Below are 15,563 nucleotides of genomic sequence, written 5' to 3'. Positions count from 1 at the left end.
AGTGAGCCAAATCTGCTTCAAGTTGGCTTGCAAAAGTTCTTGCATTTTCCACGCAATGGCCCTTAAACCAGGTCCCTCTTCTGCTTAAACATCTCCATGGATACCTATTTGCCCTCTCTCGGGGGTGCAGCATAACTTCCCAGCCCTTAGTGTGGACTGTACACAGTGACTTCCTTCCGAAGAGCACAATATGGAAAAGGAGAAAAAAAAGAGTAACTCTACAGTGGAGAAATCGGACAAACTCTACCTCGTCCAGGCAATCAAGGTGAACATCTCAACAATGATCAATCTGATAGTATGCGCCCTTGATAGAATGCCATGAAAATGGTACTTGACCTCTGTGGCCTTCCTCCCCAAACTCATAACCCCAGTCTAACCATGAGAAAAACATCAGACAAACCTACATTGAAAGATACTCTACACAATACCTGACCAGAATGTCTCAAAACCATCAAGGTCATCAGAAAAATAAAGGGACCGTCTAAGAAACTGTCACAGACAGAGGGGACTAAGAAGACATGATGACCCAATGTAATGTGAGATCCTAAAGGGAATCCAGGCACAGAAAAGGGACATTAGATAAAAATTAAGGAAATCTGAATAAAATATGGACTTCGGTTAACAATAATGCATCAGTATTGGTTCATTAGCTGTGATAAATGTACCATAGCGATGTAAGATGTCCACAGTAGGGAGAATTGTGTGCATGGTACATGGGAACTCTCTGTACTATCTTTGCAACTTTTCTATAAATCTAAAACTCTTCTAAAACAGAACTTTATTAAAAAAAATACTAAACTTCAGGGGCCGCCTAGAACCTCTGAGAGATGCAGTCCAGTAAGACACTCTGGCCCTTGTTTTTGGCCCCTTCCTCCTTTCCCAGGTTCACCTCCTGCCTCATCTGCTACAACACCAAGTGTCAGGGTATCCTGTGCTCTTACCTGATTCACGGGCTTTGCTCCTGTGCTCTCCTCTACCAGAAGCATCCTTGATCTTTCTTGCTTTGTACCTGATTAATGCCTTTCAGTGTTTCTAAGATCATTCAGCCTTGACCTCTCCAAGAGCAGCTTCCAACAGTATCAATTGTTCATCCTCAACACTCTCATTAATACCCTGTCCAAAATACCACTTACCTCTTCAGTTTATAATTAATCGTCTAACATACCTGTCTACCACGTTTCTCTGAACTCCTTCAGAATTGATCTCCTTTACCTTTTTCTCTCTGCCACTTGGCTTAGTGCATGGTACCCAGCAGATGTGAAATAAGTATTTTTAGGCTGAGTGGATGAATCGATAGATAGATGGTTGAGTGGATGGATGGGTGGATGCAGGGATGAATTATTCTACCTCTGCTCTTACAGGAACTAAGTTGATGGTCTCTTTCTGAGAAAACTCCAAACATTTGAAGTCAGGTAGCTTTCATGGACATCCCAGGAACCCCATACGAGCCAACTCCAATGCTGTGTCCTTTGTGAATCTTTCAGTGAGGTCACATCACTCCTTTGTCTGGCTCCCACAGGGCACTGTGCATTCATTCCACTGCTTTATAACTGACTTGAATGGAGCATCTTTCCTATTAGACTTTAAGTTCCTGAGAACAAAGCCTATGCCATCTTTGTACCATGATATAGAGGGTGGGGGCAGGGGACAGTATTGGTCAGAATTCCTTTCAGGAGAATATTGCCTTTACTATGGAGAATGCCTGGGTAAGAGCCGCGTGTCTGATGTAGGATTGGACCCTCACCCATCACTCTTCCCCACTATTCAAGGACCTCTGTGTTGACCTGTGCTCAGCTCAGAGGAGGCAAGAGACTCTTCTGAGTACTAAAGGCACAGGAATTTACAAATTGACAATGAAGTCTCAGGAGGAAGGAGAAAGGAAACAGCTAGGTTGTACACTTGGTTGGAAAGTTAAAGCACCCCTCCCACCTCACCGCTTGCGTGGCTGCCTGAGGAGGAATTTGGGGAAAGCAGGAATGACTACTTGAGGTGTCTGCCTGTCGTTTGCCAGAGGACATGGGACCCCGCTGCCCTCCACAGAAATTGCAAAGACGTCTCCTACACTGTTCACAAATGCTGCTTTAAAGAATGGATTATCTGGGGGGAACCTCCCCAGAGCTGCCAGTTCTGTGTTGAGGTGGCCAGGAAACAGAGATGGCCGTGCATGCAGTTTCAGGGACTGGTCAGGAACAGAGGGGGCAGAAGAGCAGTAGTTTCTGGGAATGAGCAGAAATCTTGGGGAGGTTCCACACTTCACACAGCAGGGAGTTCGCTGGGGTCTAGGATAGCAGTCTCAAGCTAAGGCCGGGGGCCAAATTCAACCCACCACCTTTTTGTAAATAAAGTCGTATCAGAGCACAGTCAAACCCATTTATTTGTATGTTGTCTAGGGCTTCTGTCACACGAAAACAGCAGAGTTAAGTTGTTGTGATGGGGACTCAATGGCCCGAAAAGCCTAAAATACTTATTATCTGGTCCTTTACAGAAAATGTTTGTGGACTCCTGGTCTAAGACAAGGAATCCTTTAATTTTAAGGAGCAATATGCCAGGGTGTGTGTTTCCCCAAACGTCCTCAGTAAGCATCCAGAAACATTAGCTGGATACCTAAAGTTTCTCTCCTCTGGGCCTGGGATCATAAACAGTCCTGCAGATTAAAGACAAATAGGGCAACAGATTAGCCTCTTCCCTGGAAGTCATTCACACAGAGATTTTTAGTGGAATCCCAAAGCTCACCTCTCCCGGAATTCTGTCCCAGCTTGCGAGTCGCACCCCACCTTTCAGACAAGAACCTAAGTTAAGAAAATGGGCGTGTTGTCTGAGAGCCACATCTCTGCCCCAGGTAAAGGCCCTGGACTGGCCTCAAGCATCCCTCTGACCTGGCCATTTCCTTGAGAACCAACACTCTCTGGGGACCTCCTACAGGGTCTGGGGACTCATCTTCCCACAACTGCTGGAGTGACTCCCTTCTCCCTATGGGGTGGGTGTAGGAGAAACCAGGGGAGGGAGGGAGGACTCCAGGTGACATGGGTTTCCACTGGCGGCCCTCATGTAATGAGACCTCAGACAGAGTCATCTTTCGCATCAGTGAAAAAATAAGCCCTTCAGAGTTAGTGTGAATTGGGTGGTGGGGAAATGTCTCTCGAGTGGGGAGCTCATTTGCTTAGCAATTCAGTACTTTGTACTGGGATTAGCAGGCTTCTTCTTACTAATGTGGGTCTAAAGCAGGCCAGTTAACCTTTCTCTCTCTTTGTTTTATAGCTTTTGCCTGGGGCTAAGGAGACGTGGGAATGAAGCATGACTGCTGAATAGGTATGGGTTTCCTTTTGGGGTTATGGACACGTTCTGGCTCTAGACATTGATGGTGGTTGCACGCCATCGTGAATGTCCTAAAGATCACTAATGGTAAATTTGAAGTTCTGTATATTTTACCAGAATTTGTCTTAAATGACATAAAAACTAGGGTCCCTTGTTAGAGTTAAGGAAAGAGATTAAATGAGATAACCACGTAAAACACCAGCACCATGCATGGCACACAGCGGATAATCAGTCAATGTCTTTTTGCAGTTGGGGTGTTGTTAAGAAAATCCAGACCCTGCACTTGCTGTTGGAGTCTGCTAGAACACCATGGGAGGACTTAGACTCCTGGTTAATGATGGTAAAAACAAACCATCCACCCAATGTATTAGATTCAAGCACATGTGCTTCTATTTCTCTGCGTCCAAGAAACAAGCAAGCTAAGATTCTTTGGCATATACCTACGCCAGATTCTTTTCTAGTCCTAGCACACACTCTCCTCTATTTAATGTCATGACAACCCAGCCCCACTGTCGTCCCCTTGCACTTGCACGTCCAGCTGACAAGGGGGCCAGAGATCAAATGTGGACCCACGTCACTGAACTTGAAGTCCACTGTCCTACACCATATCCTGCTGTCCATTGTTATGGAGACACAGAATGGTTGGGTGCCATTTTTAATCCAAGGGGGGTGTTGTTTCAAACTATTCTCAATGATGAGATGCTGAAGCTTTGCCTTTGGGAATGGATAAACAACAACAAAACAGTATACACCTTTCCAAATAGGGAATGGGTGCAGGCAAAGACACGAGGCTGGGATGTCGACAGTGAGCCTATGGAACGTTATTTATGCCAAAATATTTAAGTGTGCTAGATTAATGATGAACCCATTGGGCTGGATTATAGAGTTAGTGGAAGGAAAGTGAAATTTTAAAGAATCCCTTCTTTCGGCCAATTTCTATTGAGCGCCTACTTTTTGTAAAGAATCATGTCAGGAGCTGGGATAAAATCATGAAAACAGAGTCACTAGGTAAATACAACATTGTAACATAAGTTCCCCAAGGGCAGGGCTTTTTGCGTATTTTGTTTACTGCTATTCTCCAGCTTTTAGAAGAGTATCCAACATAGAATAGGTCTTAGCAACTAGTTGGGTTAGTGAAGAAAGGAAAAGAATAGGGTCTTGGGAAGTAGAGAAAAGACATGTCTGACTAATGCACCGTGCGTGTCCTTTTTTCAACAATGGAGATCGCAAATTCCCGAAGGGAAAAGATACATTCACTTTTGCCTTGACCCACCACGGCTACATAGCATCTTTGATCACTTCCTCCCATTATTCGTTCACCGATTTAATAACTATTTCCTTCACACCTACTATGTGTCAGGCTCTGGAGTAGGTTCTGAAGGTATCTCAAGGACAAAATAGGTGGCTTCCTACCTTCATGGAGCTTATTGCAGAGTAAGAGAAAGAAATATTCAATCACATAAAATCACTGCAGAAAGAAAAGTATGGGGTGCTGGCAGAGAAAATACAAGCTGTCTGGGAAGGGGCTACTTTTGATGGGCTGGCCAGGGAAGGCTTCTTCGCGGACCTGATGCTTAAATCAACGGCTGAGGAATGAGGAGGGGGTGAGGGAAGGAGAGGCAGGCAGGCTGTGCAAAGTCTTCGGGATCCCAAAGGGCTCCAGCACGAGAAAGAAGCCAGGGTGGCTGGGGATGGGTGAGCAGCACAAGGAGCCTCCAGAGAGGGGAAGCAGCTTGGCCTGTGTCCACTGGAAGTTATCCCCTCCAGTTACTCCAATTCACAGGAATATCTGCCTAACGTCAACATCAAGGGACACCAGAGAAAAGCGTCGCCCTGCTCAGTTGCCCTACAGCTCCTGTGTGGGTCCCTTCCGCTGTCATCTACTCCTCTCCACAGGTCTGATCTGCATTCTACCAGTGTGGATGTCCCACAGTAGGAAAAAGAAAAGAAAAGAAACATCCTTATGCTTTGAATTTTTGTTATGTGTCAGGCATTGTCCTGTGCCTTTTATTACCTCTGTGTGAAGGAAGCTGTGGGAATGCTATTATTGTTACTGCTACTACCACTATTATTATTATTATACTTATTAATATTCCCCTTATAAAGATGGTTAAGACTGAGTCTCAAAGAGGGGAAGTGAATTACCTCCAAAGCAAAAAACCACAGTATGGTTGCATGAAAATTCAAACACCAATCATCTGACTCCAAAGTTTTGTCCTGACCATTAGATAATAATTCCCACAAGACAGACGTGTCTCATGCAAGAGTTTACTCAACAAAAATATTACTGTGCAATGACTATGCGCCGGGCACAATGCTAGGTGTTGGCCTAATGAAATGAATAAAAGCCATCCCTGATTTTACGGAGAAAAACACATAAACACCGTCATACAATGTGATACAAGCACCTAGCGGGTGGGTACAAAGAGCTATGGAGATTCAGATTGGGAGGGAGTGACAAATTTAGCGGGGGCCACCCAGGAGAGGCCACAGTTGAGCACCAGCTTAGCAGAGAGGTAATAACTTTCCAGGTGAGAACATGGGAGGGAGAGACATTCTTGGAATGTAAAAGCACATTTGTTTTTAGATTCTTTTCCCATATAGACCATTACAGAGTATTGAGTAGAGTTCCCTGTGCTATACAGTAGGTTCTTATTAGTTATCTATTTTATATATAGTAGTGTGTATTTGTCAATCCCAATCTCCTAATTTATCCCCCCCAACTTGGTAACCATAGTTTGTTTTCTACAGCTTTGACTCTATTTCTGTTTTGTAAATAAGTTCATTTGGACCATTTTTTTTTGATACCACATATAAGCAGTATCATAAAAGAGTAGATACACATATACGTACAACTGATTCATTTTGCTGTACAGCAGAAAGTAACACAACATTGTAAATCAACCCTACTTCAATAAAAATTAATTTAAAACACACATTTGTTGTGAGGGCCTAGTTCCATGTTCCCAGTTAAATAGCTTGGGCAGTAAGACAAAAGACTGGAGAAGGAGCGGCCAGATTATAAAGGGTCTCAGAAGTCAGTTAAGGGTTGGGGACTTTCTCCTGAAGATGATGGGGAGCCACGCATGCGTGTCAGGCAGGGAGGCTGGGGATACATCTCACAGTTAGCAAAGACCAAGCCAGTCAGTGTCAACCAGAGGTTCTCCAAGTTTGGTTTGGACCAGCTGCATCAGCATCTCTTGGGAATCTGTTGGAATGCAAATCCTCTGACTCCACCCCAGACCTCCCCGAGTCTGAAACACTGAGGTTTTAGCAAACCCTCCAGGGGATGCTGTTGAGCGCCCACGTACGGGAAGCACTGATCCACCCCACGCTTTGCCTGCTTCTGCGTCCACCTCCACAGCACACGGGATCTGCAGGGGCTGCTGCACTCCTGATGCTTCTCCCAGCTCCTTACAGAGACAGGAAAGCACGCGGCATGTCTTGTCCCCTTCCTGGTGTCAACGCACAACCCCCAGGTGGTCATCCAGCACAGTGACCGCCTAACTTTCTTGGGAGAGACCCTCTCTCTTGACTTCTCTCTTTGGTTGTGGTTTGAAGACCAATAAGTCTTCTCTCTCTCCTTCCTAGTTTTGCTCACTGCTCCGGGAGCCGGAGAGCTGACGACGGATGCTGTTTGGGAACTCCGGCTGGTGCTCGAAATCATCATTAGCTAAGTGCCGGGCTAATGCATTCAGAGGTGGTGAGTTAATAGGAAAACAGGCCTGATTCGGTAGCCTGTGCCCACGGTGACCTAGAGCTGGGTGTTAAGTGGTGACGGGCAACTCCCCTCTAATCACCTCTTGTTAGCTGCAACTATAGGCAAATTGCTAGCGAGGATTAAGTGGGGAGACTATGCCAGGATCACTGTCAAGCAGAAAAAAGACTCAATTTGTAGAGCAATCACGACTCTGTAATCACTTCCTTAAGAGCCCTTTTCGGCTGTGTTTGCCTTTGGAAGGTGGGGACCCTGCCTAGGCAAAGGTGGGCTAAGAGCTGCAGGCTGGCTTTTTCTGGAGCATTCTAAAAAACAATTCCCCACCACCACCCAAGGCGATAAGCCTTGGGTGCCCTGCCCCCAGGGGTCTCTGGCTTGAACAATGAACACCAATGTGCATAAACAATTGATGGGAGAGCTCCTGAATAGAGCATATTTCTGTAAACTCAGAGAGTCTGGGAGGAAGCTCTATGGGGGGAAAAAGCAGATACATATTGTTTATCACTGTTTGCATAATGTCCATGTAAAATAGAAACAAATTAACAAGGCAATACAGTCTTCCCTCTGGAACTGCTGGGGACTGGTTCCAGGGCCCCTGTGGATCCCCAAATCCATGGGTGCTCAAGTCCCTTTTATAAAATGGTGTAGTATTTGCATGTAACCTAAGCACATCCTCCTGTATCCTTTAAATCATCTCTGGATTACTTATAATACCTAATACAATGTAAATACTACGTAAATAGTTGTAAATACAACGTAAATGCTATGTAAATAGTTGCCTGCGTGTGGCAAATGCAGGTTTTGTTTTTTGGAACTTTCTGGAATTTTTTTTCCCAAATATTTTTGACCCACGATTGGCTGAATCCACGGGTGCAGAATCAGGGATATGAAGGGTCAACAGCATTTTAAGAACCATTACACAACAGTGGAGAGGAAAAAATGCTGGAAGGGTATCCTGTTCCCCCCCTTTCAGTTCAAGGGGGATTTTTTAAAAGGTGGTTGTTGGGGGGGGGGGCATGACTTTCCTTTTCCAAATGTTTGGAGCCTTTACCAGGTTGGATAACAGCTGTCTTCAAGCTTATTCTTAGGGCTGAACGCCTTCATTATTTTCACACAGTTACCTGGAGAAGTTTGGTACCAGAATAAGTTAGAGGGATCCATGTCATCTCAGAAGAAACATTCTGAAGCTTGGAAACAAAGGAGATCATTGGGAATGAGTGGATATTTGAAGCCAAAACGTGATTCGTTCAGATAGAAATGTTATTTTTTTTAACATCTTTATTGGAGTATAATTGCTTTACAATGGTGTGTTAGTTTCTGCTGTATAACAAAGTGAATCAGCTATATGTAACATATATCCCCATATCCCCTCCCTCTGTAACATATATCCCCATATCCCTTCCCTCTTGCGTCTCCCTCCCACCCTCCCTATCCCACCCCTCTAGGTGGTCACAAAGCACCGAGCTGATCTCCCTGTGCTATGCAGCTGCTTCTTCCCACTATTTTAAGTCCTTCAAAGAAGGGCTCCAATCCTTTGCAATTTCCCAAGTAGAAACAGGTTTTGAGAAAGTTTCCTATCACATGATTCACTGGCAGGCTGCCGTAAGGAAAAGGCAGGAGAGGTGAGAAGTCTAGGGGTAGGTGAAAAGCCGGCTCATCTACTCTCATCATATATTACTTCCACCCCCCTTGCAGGTTTATAAAAAGTCGTAGTGAAAGAAAAACTAAACCCCTCTCATTAAATTTGTGCTGTGAATCTGCGTGTTCCAAATGAAGCATAAAGCGGTGTTGGGAATGTAGCTTGCATTTCAAAACATAGTTTTCAAATTTTTCTCTAACTGTCCAAAGGAGATGATTTCTCACCCATACAAGACTTTCCTTGAAAAAAAAAATCAGCATTTGCCATAAACAATACACTAAAAATTTTTTAAAGCTCCCTTGTATATTTCAAAATAATCAGAATGGGAGATTTGTATTGAAAAACTAAGTACCATCTCTATGTCAAATATCATTCTTCTTAGTGCCCAAACTTGTAAACATCCTATCCACTTTGGAGCATAATTTGTTTTAGTTCATCTCCAAATTTCACCTCTCTAGTGGACATTCAGTCAAAATAATACCTGTCATTCACTGAGAAAGGAAACTGAAGAAAAATTCATCGGAAATTCAAGGTGATAATCTTGGTGGTGGCTCCAGCTGGCAACTGTTTTTGGTTTGTTTGCGTGCTTGTTTGTTTCTGACTTTGTTTTTTGTATTAGGATAACACTATGGCCCCAAACTGTCCAAGTTGGGATGTTGCCCCTTCCCTATGAATTTTCCAGTTCTTTCTGATGCTGGGTGCTGTGTCATAGACCAGATATATACGTGGTCAATATATGCCTGAGGGTGGGGATGGGTTGAACATACGAGTTTTAACGGCGATCTCACATTTGATCAAACATAAGTGAGTGTACGTACAGTACATAAATAAACCCCCCAGCTCCTCTATTTGTGCATTGCTTCAAAACACCGTGACAAACCCCGCTACCGGAACTGGAGTCATTAAAACACTGCATCGTTCTTTTCCCTCAAAATTCACTACTTAAGAAGCTCCAAATGCTTAAAAAAAAAACAACAAAAAAAAACCTGACTCAGAATAAACCAAAGGAATAATCAGCTTGGAGGACTTTTCCTGCCTCGTGCTTAAGTTATATAAATAAAGAGAACAATTAATGTCAACTGCCTTTTAGTTCTCCATCCTATTAGCTTTGGGGAGCTTCAAGGTAATCTCTCCACAAAGGGGGGACAACCTGAGATTAAAACACAAGGTTTTCTTGAGAAAAATGGGCATGCCGGACAACACAGCTCACGGAAATAAGACATATCGCTTCCTCCACTCTTCTGCTACTGAATCGTGCTGATTTCCAGAGGACAGGGATTCGGACACGAGGAAAGAAATCCTCCGAGTCAGGTGAGGAGAAATCGGGACGGAGCCGTGTGACGTGGAACGTGGCGGCAGTGGCTCGGCCGCCCCTTTCTGCTCCTTTTGTACCAGCCAGACACATGAGCAGGTCAGCGAATCAAAACCCAGAAGTCCCCCCAAACCACAGGCACACGATCAATACCACAAGCCATGGCTGCGAACTCTCCCGGGTCCACAGTCAGCAGGAAACTCTCCTTCCCAGCGGCGTGAAGGTATGGCTGGCAAACCGGGGGTACGGATCGTGATGGGAGTTTGGGTGCAAAGTCTCCCCAACTCACAAGGCGCCCAGAAAGCTCCCATCTGCCCCACCCCCGCCAGCTCCATTCCACGGTTCTGGCATCAAACGCAACTCTGGCACACTAAATACCTTTTTGCATGACAGCCGTGCATCCCCTGTTATTATTTCCCCCTTTTAGTTTCTGTTTTGCAACGTGCGCTCTTTGCATCTAGAAGTGGTGAGAGAGATGCAATTAGTTAACTAAGAGAAATCACATCTCTCCACACAGCCGCGGCTGGGGCGGAATGGGGCCCAGTTCATGGGTGAGCTGGTCTTGCTTTTTTGGGCCACTCCACACAGAAGGCCAAGCCTGTGCTGACAATTCAGCGGGGCTCAAACTCCCCGGGATCTATTTCCTCTCTCCCTCTGTCTCTCTCTCTCTCTCTCCCTCTCTCCCTCCGGCTTTCCTGGACAGAATCCCCGGTGGGAGGAGATAAACTCACCCCAGGTGTAAAACCAGCCGCACCAGGTGGGGTGGCCAGGCGTCAGTGGGAAATGCTAGTGGTGAGCTCCATGGGTGGAAAGGTAAGCCAGAGGACACGAAAGAAGGGATGGAGAGGCTTGGCAAAAGGCACAGTGAAAAAAGGCAGAAGGAAAAGCATCAGGAATATGTACAAAGGGGAAAAAAAAATAAGGCAAAGGGGATGGGAAATTAATAATCCAACAAGCAGGTTTCCTGCGTGTTATTAATCACACTGCTTCGCCCGAGCTGCAGAGAAACCCAGCGCTGCACATGGGAGGGGAGGGCTTTCAACACCATTGGCCGCTTCTGCTCACGCCTACACACCTCAGCCAATCCTCCCTGCGCCTTAAGGTACAGATCCATCGGACTGCAGTTCCAAACCCCCGGAAGATGAGAAACTGTGCTCCGTGGGTAAGGCACTGCTCCGTCTGGTTAATGCACTGTAAACTTTATTTGAGCTGACTTCTCCTCTGATACCCCAGTGACGAGGTCAGGGAGCGCGAGCAATTCCACCCCAAATCACGCCATAATCGAATTGCTGCCTATTTCCCGAACCTATAATGAAAAAGGCAACCGAAAGAATGCAGGTAATGTTGGCGGCCTCCCCTGCCTGTCGGACATTATTACCTCCGATTGCTTGCTGCCATTTCCCCGGGACTCTACCAATGAATATATTTCACAGCTCACTTGCTCTCCTGTGTGGGTGGCATGGTATAGACACCTCCATGATCTGAAAGGGAATCTAAGACAATAGCGCTGTTTCTGAGCTCTGTGCCTAACAGCCTACTGGAGGGAGAGGTGTTTTTTATCAAAGTGCTTCATACACACACACGCACAGCAACCTGATGGGGTCCAGAGTCACAGATTCAGTCAAAGCCAACTCAATTTCTCTTTGTCTCTTTAAGTCCCCAGCTCCGTCACCTACAGCAGAATAACCGAGAGTGTGACTCCTTTGTCACTCAGATGCTCTGAAGGTTTTTATTCTATTTTCTCCCTCTGAATAAAATGGGACAGATATGGCTTTAGGGACTGGAGAGGAGATAAAATAATATGTGTACACACCCTACCTGAAAAATGCCTATTAAGCGCTTGCTTCTCCTTTAAAAAAAAGAGCACTTTAAAAAAAATCAACACTCTGTATTTGCACGCCCTTAAAAAGCAGAGTTCAGCGTCCCATCATCTTTTTGCTTCTCAGAAAAGTGCTGACAGCAGCACGATTCAGTGGTACGGAGTCAGAGCCACAGAAGGAAGAGCCCAGACAGCATACTCAGCTGTGATTTGTGTGACCACCCTTTGGCGAATGAAGGCCATCTCCAGGCCAGTGGAAACGTGACGTGGGACGCCGAGTGTGCCTGATTTCTGGAGAGGCTGTGTCCAACTGAACGCCTTGGTAGTCTCCCAGCCCTAGTTTTTCTTCCTCCGACTTGTAGGTTTGGTTCAACCTGAGCAGTGGCTTTGAAACTGTCAGGCATCAGATACGGCCATTTGTGCCTAGGAGATGTTGCTTTTGTCTAGCCATCATCACCAAATACTGGGGCTGGCACCTTGGAAATAGGTGTATTTACGGATGCGTGAGTCTGGACAGTCAGAGATGTGAAAGCATGCATTCAGTTGGCAAGCAAACACACTCCCAATACATCTGGTTTAAGAACCATACAGGGGATATGTAGAACAAGTCAGAAACAGGGTCCGAGAACAACATTTTCTTAAGCTTGAACTACAATACAGACTCTCCCCCTTTATATTTCTTCTTAATTTTGTTTTTCTTCTGCTGCTTTTTTTTTTTTTTTTTTTAATGGGAACTGCACTCTACACAATTTTCACTACACACAAATTTATTTCCTCCTCCCTACCTTGGCCCTACTTCTAACGAGGAAAACCAGGCCACAGAAATGACATGCTGCCAGTCAAGACAAGACAGTCAGGTGAGAAGAGTCTATAAGAGTTCATCAGGTGAAGGTCTCCAATTTTCCCCTTCCAGCTCAGTCCAGACTGATGGAAGGGCAGCACCACATTTTAAAAAAAGATACACGGGTTCAAGAGTGCACGCCGACACACGGACGAAGAATAATTCTTAAGAACACTCAGCACTACGGGCTATAGAGAACAGATCTTATAAGAAGGAGGAAAAAAGATCAATATAAAGAAAAAAATGCTCTAGATGTAATTGAAGTCATACATTTGTACATGACTTCTGCTATACGCCCAATTACTGCTATTTATCAAAGAGTAGACAACATTGAACCTGGCAGCATGAAAAACAAATTTTACTAAGTCAGAGGGAAAAAAAATCATCAGAAAGAGAAGGGAGGAAAAAAGATACAAATAATAAATAATTCAATATTCTCAAGGAAAGCTCTTGGAGAAAAGGCTTGGTTGATTCAAACATCAGACATGGGTCTGACAAGAGATGTATCGATTGAGACAATTCTATCATTATTATTCCAGCAGGAGTCCTTCACAAAAGCTGCTCTTTTTGTTCCTGTTTTTATTGCTGTAACTACCAACCTCCTTCTTATACCTCGATCTCTTTGAACCAGTATTCATTACAGCTTAAATCTTAAGCCCAAGCATAAGATGATAAACAGATTCTGTGTCTCATGTTTGGCGGAGGCAAGGGCTCAGCTTCCCTAAAATCTAATAGGATGGGAGGCTATTCACAATCTGCTGAGGATTTCCACACTCCATGGAATAAGTCGTGTGCCCCATCTGTATAATTACCAAGGCAGAATATTTAGATTCCAGCAGGAGCATATATCCAAAGCAGATAGGACCCACATCTAACAAAGAGTTGCCAAACGCTGAACAGGATAGCTGACAACAAATGTACCCTCATTTGTTACTTTCAAGGCTATGAAAAGCAACACTGACAACATATATCCCTAATGATTTCCTTCTCTTCTGCCCAAACTGGGTTCCCAAAATGTACTTGTTCTTCCAACCAAAACAATTAAAAAAAAAAAAAAAAGAAAGATCCTCTTAGGTCAAGGCAGATCGCGGACATGCAGCAGTATAATTAGTGGTGGAAGAATACACCTCCATTAGACAACTGCAAAAAGCAGAACTGTGTCTTCAGCGTTCCATGTGTTAATTACAACCAGATAGGAGGTGCCACGGAAAATTAACAGTCTCGCACAGGCATGAGAAGTAAACAGACAAAACAGGGGCTGCTGGAGGGTCGGGAGAGCAAGTCAATTTTGAAGAAAGATAAAAGAACTGCCATGTCCACGATGGCTGCGGGGAGGGGAAGGGGCAGTGGATCTTGTTATCATGAGTTAATTAAGCAGGAGGTCCAGGCTTGCATATGCCGTAACATTTGCCATGGTAATCAGATGTATTATTCAAATGGGCAGGAAAACAAAAGCCATGGCAGGCCTGACAAGGAGCAAGACGTCTGCTCACTCCAAGGTGCTGGATACACGGAGCCAGAGGCGGGAGCCGGGTCCTGCTCCTGGGGGTCTAACCAATGGGGTGGCTTCCTGAAATTCAGATGGGAGAATGGAGGCAGGTGGGGGATGAGGATAGATTCTCAAAATTAAATACTCCCCAGGTCTGTGTTTGACGACCAGCCAAGGTGAGAGCCATTGCAGGAAAGGCTGGGGAGGGGCATCAGCTGGTAGAAGACAGGACGGCATCCAATCAGGCTGAGGCTACAACGTAAATGACACTTAGTGGGTCTGAGAAGGGGGCTCTGGAAGACTCAGTTTACAGGGGAGAGAAGGAGAGAGAGAAAGGAGGAGAGACGAAGAGAGAGAATGTGAATATGAGCTCAGATTCAACATGGCTATCACCTTTTCAGGGCTTGCAAGAGTAAGGGGGTAAACCTCCCCTCCCCAAATCTCAGATACAAGCTTATCTACTAATACTCTGTGGCAAAGGATAGTTCAGGTTAGCTGGTCTGGTCTTTCACCCCCGATGTGTACTGACCATTTACAGCCAATGACCTTCATGGGATTAGATACAGCATCAGGAAAGCGAGGCTGTCCTTGTGTTGGGCAGTGACCTGTGATGCCCGATCTCCACCTCTGAGGCCTGACTCACACCCAGAAGGGGCAGTGGTCATTTCACAGGATGTGAAGGTTTCTGGACACTGTGACACAGGCAAGACTCAAGGTTGTTTGCCATGCAAGATTTTAGGAGATGTTGCACCTTGTGAAAAGTGGGGGCTCCCTACCCAGCCACGGACAACACAAAATCCAGTCTGATATCCTCTGTAAGATCTGCTTTAGCCCTGGCAAACCTCTTCCTCCGCTATAATTTTTAACCAGGACGGGGCATCATTCATCAGCCGCTGAAGCTGGTCCTCATGTTCCCAGGCTCAGTGTGGCTAATGGACCTGGGTTGGCCTGGGAGGCAAGGGTGATGGTAGGGGTGGGTGGGCAGTGATAGGAAATATCGTGGCCTCCAGTGGCTGAACTGGAGCTGGGGCTATTGCAGAATTCCCACACAATGACATTGGGAGACTGTCCCTGGGGTGGGAGTGGTGGTTGTGGGCTACACACTGGTGTCAAAAGTGTATCTAATCTCAGTAAATCTGCAGCAAAAGGGGGGTGGGAGGTGCCAGAGGAACTGAAGGGGACCAGGAAGCCGAATGGACAAACAGTTCTGTCCCTAGACTGTAACCACACACATGCACAGAGATGGCAGATCACAAGTGCACGCTTTTCACATACTTCTTGTAGAGCATTCTTGAAATGACACAACTGCAGAGATGGAGAACAGATTAGTGATTGCCCAGGTTTGAGGCAGGGCAGAGAGGGAGAGCCAGGGATCCCTGTGATGGAGCTGCTCTGTGCATTGACTGTGGAGGCTCTGCAGGAAACTACAC

At 45.5% G+C, this 15,563-nt stretch overlaps 1 protein-coding gene across 23 annotated transcripts in view; it reads right to left on the bottom strand.

The window, feature by feature from the left end:
- The window catches only part of RBFOX1 (RNA binding fox-1 homolog 1), a 2,204,869-nt gene that overhangs the window by 265,883 nt on the left and 1,923,423 nt on the right, over nt 1-15,563 (bottom strand). The window lies entirely within an intron of this gene.

Source organism: Balaenoptera physalus (genome assembly GCF_965194825.1).
Source record: "Balaenoptera physalus genome assembly, chromosome: 16".
Taxonomy (NCBI): domain Eukaryota; kingdom Metazoa; phylum Chordata; class Mammalia; order Artiodactyla; family Balaenopteridae; genus Balaenoptera; species Balaenoptera physalus.
The sequence above is the reverse complement of the archived record's forward strand: the minus strand, read 5'-3'. Positions and strand labels throughout refer to the sequence as shown.